Genomic DNA, 14,639 nt, shown 5'->3' with positions numbered 1-14,639 from the left:
TTTCCATGTTCATACAGATGGTGGTGTAGATATTTCCATGTTCATACAGATAGCGGTGTGGATATTTCCATGTTTATACAGATAGCGGTGAAGATGTATGCATGTTTACACAGATAGCGGTGTAGATATTTCCATGTTCATACAGATAGCGGTGTAGATATTTCCATGTTCCTTCAGAAGGCTGTGTAGTCATATCCATGTTCATACAGATGGCTGTGAAGATATTTCCATGTTCATACAGATGGCTGTGTAGATATATCCATGTTCATACAGATGGCGGTGAAGATTTTTCCATGTTCATACAGATGGCGGTGTAGATATTTCCATGTTCATACAGATAGCGGTGCTGATATTTCCATGTTTATACAGGTATCAGTGTAGTTATTTCCATGTTTATACAGATAGCAGTGTAGATATTTCCATGTTTATACACATAGCGGTGTAGATATTTCATGTTTATACAGATAGCGGTGTAGATATCTCCATCTTAATACAGATGGCGGTGTAGATATTTATATGTTCATACAGATGGCGGTGCAGGTATTTCCATGTTAATACAGATGGCGGTGAAGATATTTCCATGTTCATACAGATGGCGGTGTAGGTATTACCATGTTTATAGAGATAGAGGTGTAGTTATTTCCACGTGTAAAGAGATAGCTGTGTAGATATTTCCATGTATATGCAGATAGCTGTGTAGATATTTCCATTTTCATGCAGATGGCTGTGTAGATATATCCATGTTCATACAGATGGCGGTGAAGATATTTCCATGTTCATACAGATAGCGGTGTAGATATTTCCATGTTCATACAGATAGCGGTGTAGATATTTCCATGTTCATACAGACAGCGTTGTACGTATCTCCATGTTCATACAGATGGCGGTGTAGATATTTCCATGTTCATCCAGATGGCTGTGTAGATATTTCCATGTTCATAAAGATAGTGGTGTAGATATTTCCATGTTCATACATATAGCGGTGCAGATATTTCCATGTTCATCCAGATAGCGGTGCAGATATTTCCATGTTCATCCAGATGGCTGTGTAGATATATCCAAGTTCATACAGATGGCGGTGAAGATATTTCCATGTTCATACAGATGGCGGTGTAGATATTTCCATGTTCATACAGATAGCGGTGTAGATATTTCCATGTTCATACAGATAGCGGTGTTTGTATTTCCATGTTCATACAGATAGCGGTGAAGACATTTCCATGTTCATCCAGATGGCTGTGTAGATATTTCCTTGTGCATACCGATAGCGGTGTAGATATTTTCATGTTCATACAGATAGCAGTGTAGATATTTCCATGTTCATCCTGATGGCTGTGTAGATATATCCATGTTCATACAGATGGCGGTGAAGATATTTCCATGTTCATACAGATAGCGGTTTAGATATTTCCATGTTCATACAGATAGCCGTGTAGATATTGCCATGTTAATACCGATAGCGGTGCTGATACTTCCATGTTTATACAGGTAGCGGTGTACATATTTCCGTGTTTATACAGATAGCGGTGTAGATATTTCCATGTTCATACAGATGGCGGTGTAGATATTTCCATGTTTATAGAGATAGCGGTGTAGTAATTTCCATGTGTAAAGAGATAGCTTTGTAGATATTTCCATGTATGTGCAGATAGCTGAGTAGATATTTCCATTTTCATGCAGATAGCGGTGTGGATATTTCCATTTTCAAACAGATAGCGGTGTAGATATTTCCATGTTCATACAGATAGCGGTGTAGATATTTCCATGTTTACACAGATAGCGGTGAAGATGTGTGCATGTTTACACAGATAGCGGTGTAGATATTTCCATGTTCATACAGAAAACGGTGTAGATATTTCCATGTTTATACAGATAGCGGTGAAGATGTATGCATCTTTACACAGATAGCGGTGTAGATAATTCCATGTTCATCCAGATGGCTGTGTAGATATTTCCACGTTCATCCAAATGGCTGTGTAGATATATCCATGTTCATACAGATGGCAGTGAAGATATTTCCATATTCATACAGATGGCGGTGTAGATATTTCCATGTTCATACCGATAGCGGTGCTGATATTTCCATGTTCATACAGGTAACTGTGCAGATATTTCCATGTTTATACAGATAGCGTTGTAGATATTTCCATGTTTATACACATAGCGGTGTAGATATTTCCATGTTTATACTGATAGCGGTGTAGATATCTCCATCTTAATACAGATGGCGGTGTAGATATTTATATGTTCATACAGATGGCTGTGCAGTTATTTCCATGTTCATACAGATGACGGTGTAGATATTACCATGTTTATAGAGATAGCGGTTTAGTTATTTCCATGTGTAAAGAGATAGCTGTATAGTTATTTCCATGTATATACAGATAGCTGTGTAGATATTTCCATTTTCATACAGATAGCGGTGTAGATATTTCCATGTTCATACAGATAGCAGTGTATGTATTTCCATGTTCATACAGATAGCGGTGTAGATATTTCCATTTTCATGCAGATAGCGGTGTAGATATTTCCCTGTTCAAACAGTTAGCGGTGTAGATATTTCCATGTTCATACAGATAGCGGTGTAGATATTTCCATGTTTATACAGATAGCGGTGAAGATGTATGCATGTTTACCCAGATAGCGGTGTAGATAATTCCATGTTCATCCAGATGGCTGTGTAGATATATCCATGTTCATACAAATCGCGTTGAAGATATTTCCTTGTTCATACAGATAGCGGTGAATGTATCTCCATGTTCATACAGATAGCTGTGTAGGTATTTCCATGTTCATCCAGATGGCTGTGTAGTTATTTCCATGTTTATAGAGATAGCGGTGTAGTTATTTCCATGTGTAAAGAGATAGCTTTGTAGATATTTCCAAGTATGTGCAGACAGCTGTGTAGATATTTCCATTTTCATGCAGATAGCGGTGTAGATATTTCCATTTTCAAACAGATAGCGGTGTATGTATTTCCATGTTCATACAGATAGCGGTGTAGACATTTCCATGTTCATACAGATAGCGGTGTTGATATTTCCATGTTTATACAGATAGCGGTGAAGATGTATGCATGTTTACACAGATAGCGGTGTAGATATTTACATTTTCTTACAGATGGCTGTGTAGATATTTCCACGTTCCTCCAGATGGCTGTGTAGATATATCCATGTTCATACAGATGGCGGTGAAGATATTTCCAGGTTCATCCAAATGGCTGTGTAGATATTTCCATGTTCATACCGATAGCGGTGTAGATATTTCCATGTTCATACAGATAGCGGTGTAGATATTTCCATGTTCATCCTGATGGCTGTGTAGATATATCCATGTTCATACAGATGGCGGTGAAGATATTTCCATGTTCATACAGATGGCTGTGTAGATATATCCATGTTCATACAGATGGCGGTGAAGATTTTTCCATGTTCATACAGATGGCGGTGTAGATATTTCCATGTTCATACAGATAGCGGTGCTGATATTTCCATGTTCATACAGGTATCAGTGTAGTTATTTCCATGTTTATACAGATAGCAGTGTAGATATTTCCATGTTTATACACGTAGCGGTGTAGATATTTCCATGTTTATACAGATAGCGGTGTAGATATCTCCATCTTAATACAGATGGCGGTGTAGATACTTATATGTTCATACAGATGGCGGTGCAGGTATTTCCATGTTAATACAGATGGCGGTGAAGATATTTCCATGTTCATACAGATGGCGGTGTAGATATTACCATGTTTATAGAGATAGAGGTGTAGTTATTTCCACGTGTAAAGAGATAGCTGTGTAGATATTTCCATGTATATGCAGATAGCTGTGTAGATATTTCCATTTTCATGCAGATGGCTGTGTAGATATATCCATGTTCATACAGATGGCGGTGAAGATATTTCCATGTTCATACAGATAGCGGTGTAGATATTTCCATGTTCATACAGATAGCGGTGTAGATATTTCCATGTTCATACAGACAGCGTTGTACGTATCTCCATGTTCATACAGATGGCGGTGTAGATATTTCCATGTTCATCCAGATGGCTGTGTAGATATTTCCATGTTCATAAAGATAGTGGTGTAGATATTTCCATGTTCATACATATAGCGGTGCAGATATTTCCATGTTCATCCAGATAGCGGTGCAGATATTTCCATGTTCATCCAGATGGCTGTGTAGATATATCCAAGTTCATACAGATGGCGGTGAAGATATTTCCATGTTCATACAGATGGCGGTGTAGATATTTCCATGTTCATACAGATAGCGGTGTAGATATTTCCATGTTCATACAGATAGCGGTGTTTGTATTTCCATGTTCATACAGATAGCGGTGAAGACATTTCCATGTTCATCCAGATGGCTGTGTAGATATTTCCATGTGCATACCGATAGCGGTGTAGATATTTCCATGTTCATACAGATAGCAGTGTAGATATTTCCATGTTCATCCTGATGACTGTGTAGATATATCCATGTTCATACAGATGGCGGTGAAGATATTTCCATGTTCATACAGATAGCGGGGTAGATATTTCCATGTTCATACAGATAGCCGTGTAGATATTGCCATGTTAATACCGATAGCGGTGCTGATACTTCCATGTTTATACAGGTAGCGGTGTACATATTTCCGTGTTTATACAGATAGCAGTGTAGATATTTCCATGTTCATACAGATGGCGGTGTAGATATTTCCATGTTTATAGAGATAGCGGTGTAGTAATTTCCATGTGTAAAGAGATAGCTTTGTAGATATTTCCATGTATGTGCAGATAGCTGAGTAGATATTTCCATTTTCATGCAGATAGCGGTGTGGATATTTCCATTTTCAAACAGATAGCGGTGTAGATATTTCCATGTTCATACAGATAGCGGTGTAGATATTTCCATGTTTACACAGATAGCGGTGAAGATGTGTGCATGTTTACACAGATAGCGGTGTAGATATTTCCATGTTCATACAGAAAACGGTGTAGATATTTCCATGTTTATACAGATAGCGGTGAAGATGTATGCATCTTTACACAGATAGCGGTGTAGATAATTCCATGTTCATCCAGATGGCTGTGTAGATATTTCCACGTTCATCCAAATGGCTGTGTAGATATATCCATGTTCATACAGATGGCGGTGAAGATATTTCCATATTCATACAGATGGCGGTGTAGATATTTCCATGTTCATACCGATAGCGGTGCTGATATTTCCATGTTCATACAGGTAACTGTGCAGATATTTCCATGTTTATACAGATAGCGTTGTAGATATTTCCATGTTTATACACATAGCGGTGTAGATATTTCCATGTTTATACTGATAGCGGTGTAGATATCTCCATCTTAATACAGATGGCGGTGTAGATATTTATATGTTCATACAGATGGCTGTGCAGTTATTTCCATGTTCATACAGATGACGGTGTAGATATTACCATGTTTATAGAGATAGCGGTTTAGTTATTTCTATGTGTAAAGAGATAGCTGTATAGTTATTTCCATGTATATACAGATAGCTGTGTAGATATTTCAATTTTCATGCAGATAGCGGTGTAGATATTTCCATGTTCAAACTGATAGCGGTGTAGATATTTCCATGTTCATACAGATAGCGGTGTAGATATTTCCATGTTCATACAGATAGCGGTGTAGATATTTCCATGTTCATACAGATAGCAGTGTATGTATTTCCATGTTCATACAGATAGCGGTGTAGATATTTCCATTTTCATGCAGATAGCGGTGTAGATATTTCCCTGTTCAAACAGTTAGCGGTGTAGATATTTCCATGTTCATACAGATAGCGGTGTAGATATTTCCATGTTTATACAGATAGCGGTGAAGATGTATGCATGTTTACACAGATAGCGGTGTAGATAATTCCATGTTCATCCAGATGGCTGTGTAGATATATCCATGTTCATACAGATGGCGTTGAAGATATTTCCTTGTTCATACAGATAGCGGTGAATGTATCTCCATGTTCATACAGATAGCTGTGTAGGTATTTCCATGTTCATCCAGATGGCTGTGTAGTTATTTCCATGTTTATAGAGATAGCGGTGTAGTTATTTCCATGTGTAAAGAGATAGCTTTGTAGATATTTCCAAGTATGTGCAGACAGCTGTGTAGATATTTCCATTTTCATGCAGATAGCGGTGTAGATATTTCCATTTTCAAACAGATAGCGGTGTATGTATTTCCATGTTCATACAGATAGCGGTGTAGACATTTCCATGTTCATACAGATAGCGGTGTTGATATTTCCATGTTTATACAGATAGCGGTGAAGATGTATGCATGTTTACACAGATAGCGGTGTAGATATTTACATTTTCTTACAGATGGCTGTGTAGATATTTCCACGTTCATCCAGATGGCTGTGTAGATATATCCATGTTCATACAGATGGCGGTGAAGATATTTCCAGGTTCATCCAAATGGCTGTGTAGATATTTCCATGTTCATACCGATAGCGGTGTAGATATTTCCATGTTCATACAGATAGCGGTGTAGATATTTCCATGTTCATCCTGATGGCTGTGTAGATATATCCATGTTCATACAGATGGCGGTGAAGATATTTCCATGTTCATACAGATGGCTGTGTAGATATATCCATGTTCATACAGATGGCGGTGAAGATTTTTCCATGTTCATACAGATGGCGGTGTAGATATTTCCATGTTCATACAGATAGCGGTGCTGATATTTCCATGTTTATACAGGTATCAGTGTAGTTATTTCCATGTTTATACAGATAGCAGTGTAGATATTTCCATGTTTATACACGTAGCGGTGTAGATATTTCCATGTTTATACAGATAGCGGTGTAGATATCTCCATCTTAATACAGATGGCGGTGTAGATATTTATATGTTCATACAGATGGCGGTGCAGGTATTTCCATGTTAATACAGATGGCGGTGAAGATATTTCCATGTTCATACAGATGGCGGTGTAGATATTACCATGTTTATAGAGATAGAGGTGTAGTTATTTCCACGTGTAAAGAGATAGCTGTGTAGATATTTCCATGTATATGCAGATAGCTGTGTAGATATTTCCATTTTCATGCAGATGGCTGTGTAGATATATCCATGTTCATACAGATGGCGGTGAAGATATTTCCATGTTCATACAGATAGCGGTGTAGATATTTCCATGTTCATACAGATAGCGGTGTAGATATTTCCATGTTCATACAGACAGCGTTGTACGTATCTCCATGTTCATACAGATGGCGGTGTAGATATTTCCATGTTCATCCAGATGGCTGTGTAGATATTTCCATGTTCATAAAGATAGTGGTGTAGATATTTCCATGTTCATACATATAGCGGTGCAGATATTTCCATGTTCATCCAGATAGCGGTGCAGATATTTCCATGTTCATCCAGATGGCTGTGTAGATATATCCAAGTTCATACAGATGGCGGTGAAGATATTTCCATGTTCATACAGATGGCGGTGTAGATATTTCCATGTTCATACAGATAGCGGTGTAGATATTTCCATGTTCATACAGATAGCGGTGTTCGTATTTCCATGTTCATACAGATAGCGGTGAAGACATTTCCATGTTCATCCAGATGGCTGTGTAGATATTTCCATGTGCATACCGATAGCGGTGTAGATATTTCCATGTTCATACAGATAGCAGTGTAGATATTTCCATGTTCATCCTGATGGCTGTGTAGATATATCCATGTTCATACAGATGGCGGTGAAGATATTTCCATGTTCATACAGATTGCGGGGTAGATATTTCCATGTTCATACAGATAGCCGTGTAGATATTGCCATGTTAATACCGATAGCGGTGCTGATACTTCCATGTTTATACAGGTAGCGGTGTACATATTTCCGTGTTTATACAGATAGCGGTGTAGATATTTCCATGTTCATACAGATGGCGGTGTAGATATTTCCATGTTTATAGAGATAGCGGTGTAGTAATTTCCATGTGTAAAGAGATAGCTTTGTAGATATTTCCATGTATGTGCAGATAGCTGAGTAGATATTTCCATTTTCATGCAGATAGCGGTGTGGATATTTCCATTTTCAAACAGATAGCGGTGTAGATATTTCCATGTTCATACAGATAGCGGTGTAGATATTTCCATGTTTACACAGATAGCGGTGAAGATGTGTGCATGTTTACACAGATAGCGGTGTAGATATTTCCATGTTCATACAGAAAACGGTGTAGATATTTCCATGTTTATACAGATAGCGGTGAAGATGTATGCATCTTTACACAGATAGCGGTGTAGATAATTCCATGTTCATCCAGATGGCTGTGTAGATATTTCCACGTTCATCCAAATGGCTGTGTAGATATATCCATGTTCATACAGATGGCGGTGAAGATATTTCCATATTCATACAGATGGCGGTGTAGATATTTCCATGTTCATACCGATAGCGGTGCTGATATTTCCATGTTCATACAGGTAACTGTGCAGATATTTCCATGTTTATACAGATAGCGTTGTAGATATTTCCATGTTTATACACATAGCGGTGTAGATATTTCCATGTTTATACTGATAGCGGTGTAGATATCTCCATCTTAATACAGATGGCGGTGTAGATATTTATATGTTCATACAGATGGCTGTGCAGTTATTTCCATGTTCATACAGATGACGGTGTAGATATTACCATGTTTATAGAGATAGCGGTTTAGTTATTTCCATGTGTAAAGAGATAGCTGTATAGTTATTTCCATGTATATACAGATAGCTGTGTAGATATTTCCATTTTCATGCAGATAGCGGTGTAGATATTTCCATGTTCAAACAGATAGCGGTGTAGATATTTCCATGTTCATACAGATAGCGGTGTAGATATTTCCATGTTCATACAGATAGCGGTGTAGATATTTCCATGTTCATACAGATAGCAGTGTATGTATTTCCATGTTCATACAGATAGCAGTGTAGATATTTCCATTTTCATGCAGATAGCGGTGTAGATATTTCCCTGTTCAAACAGTTAGCGGTGTAGATATTTCCATGTTCATACAGATAGCGGTGTAGGTATTTCCATGTTTATACAGATAGCGGTGAAGATGTATGCATGTTTACACAGATAGCGGTGTAGATAATTCCATGTTCATCCAGATGGCTGTGTAGATATATCCATGTTCATACAGATGGCGTTGAAGATATTTCCTTGTTCATACAGATAGCGGTGAATGTATCTCCATGTTCATACAGATAGCTGTGTAGGTATTTCCATGTTCATCCAGATGGCTGTGTAGTTATTTCCATGTTTATAGAGATAGCGGTGTAGTTATTTCCATGTGTAAAGAGATAGCTTTGTAGATATTTCCAAGTATGTGCAGACAGCTGTGTAGATATTTCCATTTTCATGCAGATAGCGGTGTAGATATTTCCATTTTCAAACAGATAGCGGTGTATGTATTTCCATGTTCATACAGATAGCGGTGTAGACATTTCCATGTTCATACAGATAGCGGTGTTGATATTTCCATGTTTATACAGATAGCGGTGAAGATGTATGCATGTTTACACAGATAGCGGTGTAGATATTTACATGTTCTTACAGATGGCTGTGTAGATATTTCCACGTTCATCCAGATGGCTGTGTAGATATATCCATGTTCATACAGATGGCGGTGAAGATATTTCCAGGTTCATCCAAATGGCTGTGTAGATATTTCCATGTTCATACCGATAGCGGTGTAGATATTTCCATGTTCATACAGATAGCGGTGTAGATATTTCCATGTTCATCCTGATGGCTGTGTAGATATATCCATGTTCATAGAGATGGCGGTGAAGATATTTCCATGTTCATACAGATGGCTGTGTAGATATATCCATGTTCATACAGATGGCGGTGAAGATTTTTCCATGTTCATACAGATGGCGGTGTAGATATTTCCATGTTCATACAGATAGCGGTGCTGATATTTCCATGTTTATACAGGTATCAGTGTAGTTATTTCCATGTTTATACAGATAGCAGTGTAGATATTTCCATGTTTATACACGTAGCGGTGTAGATATTTCCATGTTTATGCAGATAGCGGTGTAGATATCTCCATCTTAATACAGATGGCGGTGTAGATATTTATATGTTCATACAGATGGCGGTGCAGGTATTTCCATGTTAATACAGATGGCGGTGAAGATATTTCCATGTTCATACAGATGGCGGTGTAGATATTACCATGTTTATAGAGATAGAGGTGTAGTTATTTCCACGTGTAAAGAGATAGCTGTGTAGATATTTCCATGTATATGCAGATAGCTGTGTAGATATTTCCATTTTCATGCAGATGGCTGTGTAGATATATCCATGTTCATACAGATGGCGGTGAAGATATTTCCATGTTCATACAGATAGCGGTGTAGATATTTCCATGTTCATACAGATAGCGGTGTAGATATTTCCATGTTCATACAGACAGCGTTGTACGTATCTCCATGTTCATACAGATGGCGGTGTAGATATTTCCATGTTCATCCAGATGGCTGTGTAGATATTTCCATGTTCATAAAGATAGTGGTGTAGATATTTCCATGTTCATACATATAGCGGTGCAGATATTTCCATGTTCATCCAGATAGCGGTGCAGATATTTCCATGTTCATCCAGATGGCTGTGTAGATATATCCAAGTTCATACAGATGGCGGTGAAGATATTTCCATGTTCATACAGATGGCGGTGTAGATATTTCCATGTTCATACAGATAGCGGTGTAGATATTTCCATGTTCATACAGATAGCGGTGTTCGTATTTCCATGTTCATACAGATAGCGGTGAAGACATTTCCATGTTCATCCAGATGGCTGTGTAGATATTTCCATGTGCATACCGATAGCGGTGTAGATATTTCCATGTTCATACAGATAGCAGTGTAGATATTTCCATGTTCATCCTGATGGCTGTGTGGATATATCCATGTTCATACAGATGGCGGTGAAGATATTTCCATGTTCATACAGATTGCGGGGTAGATATTTCCATGTTCATACAGATAGCCGTGTAGATATTGCCATGTTAATACCGATAGCGGTGCTGATACTTCCATGTTTATACAGGTAGCGGTGTACATATTTCCGTGTTTATACAGATAGCGGTGTAGATATTTCCATGTTCATACAGATGGCGGTGTAGATATTTCCATGTTTATAGAGATAGCGGTGTAGTAATTTCCATGTGTAAAGAGATAGCTTTGTAGATATTTCCATGTATGTGCAGATAGCTGAGTAGATATTTCCATTTTCATGCAGATAGCGGTGTGGATATTTCCATTTTCAAACAGATAGCGGTGTAGATATTTCCATGTTCATACAGATAGCGGTGTAGATATTTCCATGTTTACACAGATAGCGGTGAAGATGTGTGCATGTTTACACAGATAGCGGTGTAGATATTTCCATGTTCATACAGAAAACGGTGTAGATATTTCCATGTTTATACAGATAGCGGTGAAGATGTATGCATCTTTACACAGATAGCGGTGTAGATAATTCCATGTTCATCCAGATGGCTGTGTAGATATTTCCACGTTCATCCAAATGGCTGTGTAGATATATCCATGTTCATACAGATGGCGGTGAAGATATTTCCATATTCATACAGATGGCGGTGTAGATATTTCCATGTTCATACCGATAGCGGTGCTGATATTTCCATGTTCATACAGGTAACTGTGCAGATATTTCCATGTTTATACAGATAGCGTTGTAGATATTTCCATGTTTATACACATAGCGGTGTAGATATTTCCATGTTTATACTGATAGCGGTGTAGATATCTCCATCTTAATACAGATGGCGGTGTAGATATTTATATGTTCATACAGATGGCTGTGCAGTTATTTCCATGTTCATACAGATGACGGTGTAGATATTACCATGTTTATAGAGATAGCTGTTTAGTTATTTCCATGTGTAAAGAGATAGCTGTATAGTTATTTCCATGTATATACAGATAGCTGTGTAGATATTTCCATTATCATGCAGATAGCGGTGTAGATATTTCCATGTTCAAACAGATAGCGGTGTAGATATTTCCATGTTCATACAGATAGCGGTGTAGATATTTCCATGTTCATACAGATAGCGGTGTAGATATTTCCATGTTCATACAGATAGCAGTGTATGTATTTCCATGTTCATACAGATAGCAGTGTAGATATTTCCATTTTCATGCAGATAGCGGTGTAGATATTTCCCTGTTCAAACAGTTAGCGGTGTAGATATTTCCATGTTCATACAGATAGCGGTGTAGATATTTCCATGTTTATACAGATAGCGGTGAAGATGTATGCATGTTTACACAGATAGCGGTGTAGATAATTCCATGTTCATCCAGATGGCTGTGTAGATATATCCATGTTCATACAGATGGCGTTGAAGATATTTCCTTGTTCATACAGATAGCGGTGAATGTATCTCCATGTTCATACAGATAGCTGTGTAGGTATTTCCATGTTCATCCAGATGGCTGTGTAGTTATTTCCATGTTTATAGAGATAGCGGTGTAGTTATTTCCATGTGTAAAGAGATAGCTTTGTAGATATTTCCAAGTATGTGCAGACAGCTGTGTAGATATTTCCATTTTCATGCAGATAGCGGTGTAGATATTTCCATTTTCAAACAGATAGCGGTGTATGTATTTCCATGTTCATACAGATAGCGGTGTAGACATTTCCATGTTCATACAGATAGCGGTGTTGATATTTCCATGTTTATACAGATAGCGGTGAAGATGTATGCATGTTTACACAGATAGCGGTGTAGATATTTACATGTTCTTACAGATGGCTGTGTAGATATTTCCACGTTCATCCAGATGGCTGTGTAGATATATCCATGTTCATACAGATGGCGGTGAAGATATTTCCAGGTTCATCCAAATGGCTGTGTAGATATTTCCATGTTCATACCGATAGCGGTGTAGATATTTCCATGTTCATACAGATAGCGGTGTAGATATTTCCATGTTCATCCTGATGGCTGTGTAGATATATCCATGTTCATACAGATGGCGGTGAAGATATTTCCATGTTCATACAGATAGCGGTGTAGATATTTCCATGTTCATACAGATAGCCGTGTAGATATTGCCATGTTCATACCGATAGCGGTGCTGATACTTCCATGTTTATACAGGTAGCGGTGTACATATTTCCGTGTTTATACAGATAGCGGTGTAGATATTTCCATGTTCATACAGATGGCGGTGTAGATATTTCCATGTTTATAGAGATAGCGGTGTAGTTATTTCCATGTGTAAAGAGATAGCTTTGTAGATATTTCCATGTATGTGCAGATAGCTGAGTAGATATTTCCATTTTCATGCAGATAGCGGTGTGGGTATTTCCATTTTCAAACAGATAGCGGTGTAGATATTTCCATGTTCATACAGGTAGCGGTGTAGATATTTCCATGTTTACACAGATAGCGGTGAAGATGTATGCATGTTTACACAGATAGCGGTGTACATATTTCCATGTTCATACAGAAAACGGAGTAGATACTTCCATGTTTATACAGATAGCGGTGAAGATGTATGCATCTTTACACAGATAGCGGTGTAGATAATTCCATGTTCATCCAGATGGCTGTGTAGATATTTCCACGTTCATCCAGATGGCTGTGTAGATATATCCATGTTCATACAGATGGCGGTGAAGATATTTCCATATTCATACAGAAGGCGGTGCAGATATTTCCATGTTCATACCGATAGCGGTGCTGATATTTCCATGTTCATACAGGTAACTGTGTAGATATTTCCATGTTTATACAGATAGCGGTGTAGATATTTCCATGTTTATACACATAGCGGTGTAGATATTTCCATGTTTATACTGATAGCGGTGTAGATATCCCCATCTTAATACAGATGGCGGTGTAGATATTTATATGTTCATACAGATGGCTGTGCAGTTATTTCCATGTTCGTACAGATGACGGTGTAGATATTACCATGTTTATAGAGATAGCGGTGTAGTTATTTCCATGTGTAAAGAGATAGCTGTATAGATATTTCCATGTATATGCAGATAGCTGTGTAGATATTTCCATTTTCATGCAGATAGCGGTGTAGATATTTCCATGTTCAAACAGATAGCGGTGTAGATATTTCCATGTTCATACTGATAGCGGTGTAGATATTTCCATGTTCATACAGATAGCGGTGTAGATATTTCCATGTTCATACAGATAGCAGTGTATGTATTTCCATGTTCATACAGATAGCAGTGTAGATATTTCCATCTTCATGCAGATAGCGGTGTAGTTATTTCCCTGTTCAAACAGTTAGCGGTGTAGATATTTCCATGTTCATACAGATAGCGGTGTAGATATTTCCATGTTTATACAGATAGCGGTGAAGATGTATGCATGTTTACACAGATAGCGGTGTAGATAATTCCATGTTCATCCAGATGGCTGTGTAGATATATCCATGTTCATACAGATGGCGGTGAAGATATTTCCTTGTTCATACAGATAGCGGTATAGATATTTGATGTTCATACAGATAGCGGTGTAGATATTTCCATGTTCATACAGACAGCGATGAATGTATCTCCATGTTCATACAGATAGCGTTGTAGGTATTTCCATGTTCATCCAG

This window comes from Gorilla gorilla, chromosome 15 (assembly GCF_029281585.2).
Source record: "Gorilla gorilla gorilla isolate KB3781 chromosome 15, NHGRI_mGorGor1-v2.1_pri, whole genome shotgun sequence".
NCBI classification, from domain to species: Eukaryota; Metazoa; Chordata; class Mammalia; order Primates; family Hominidae; genus Gorilla; species Gorilla gorilla.
This window is presented reverse-complemented; position numbering follows the sequence as displayed.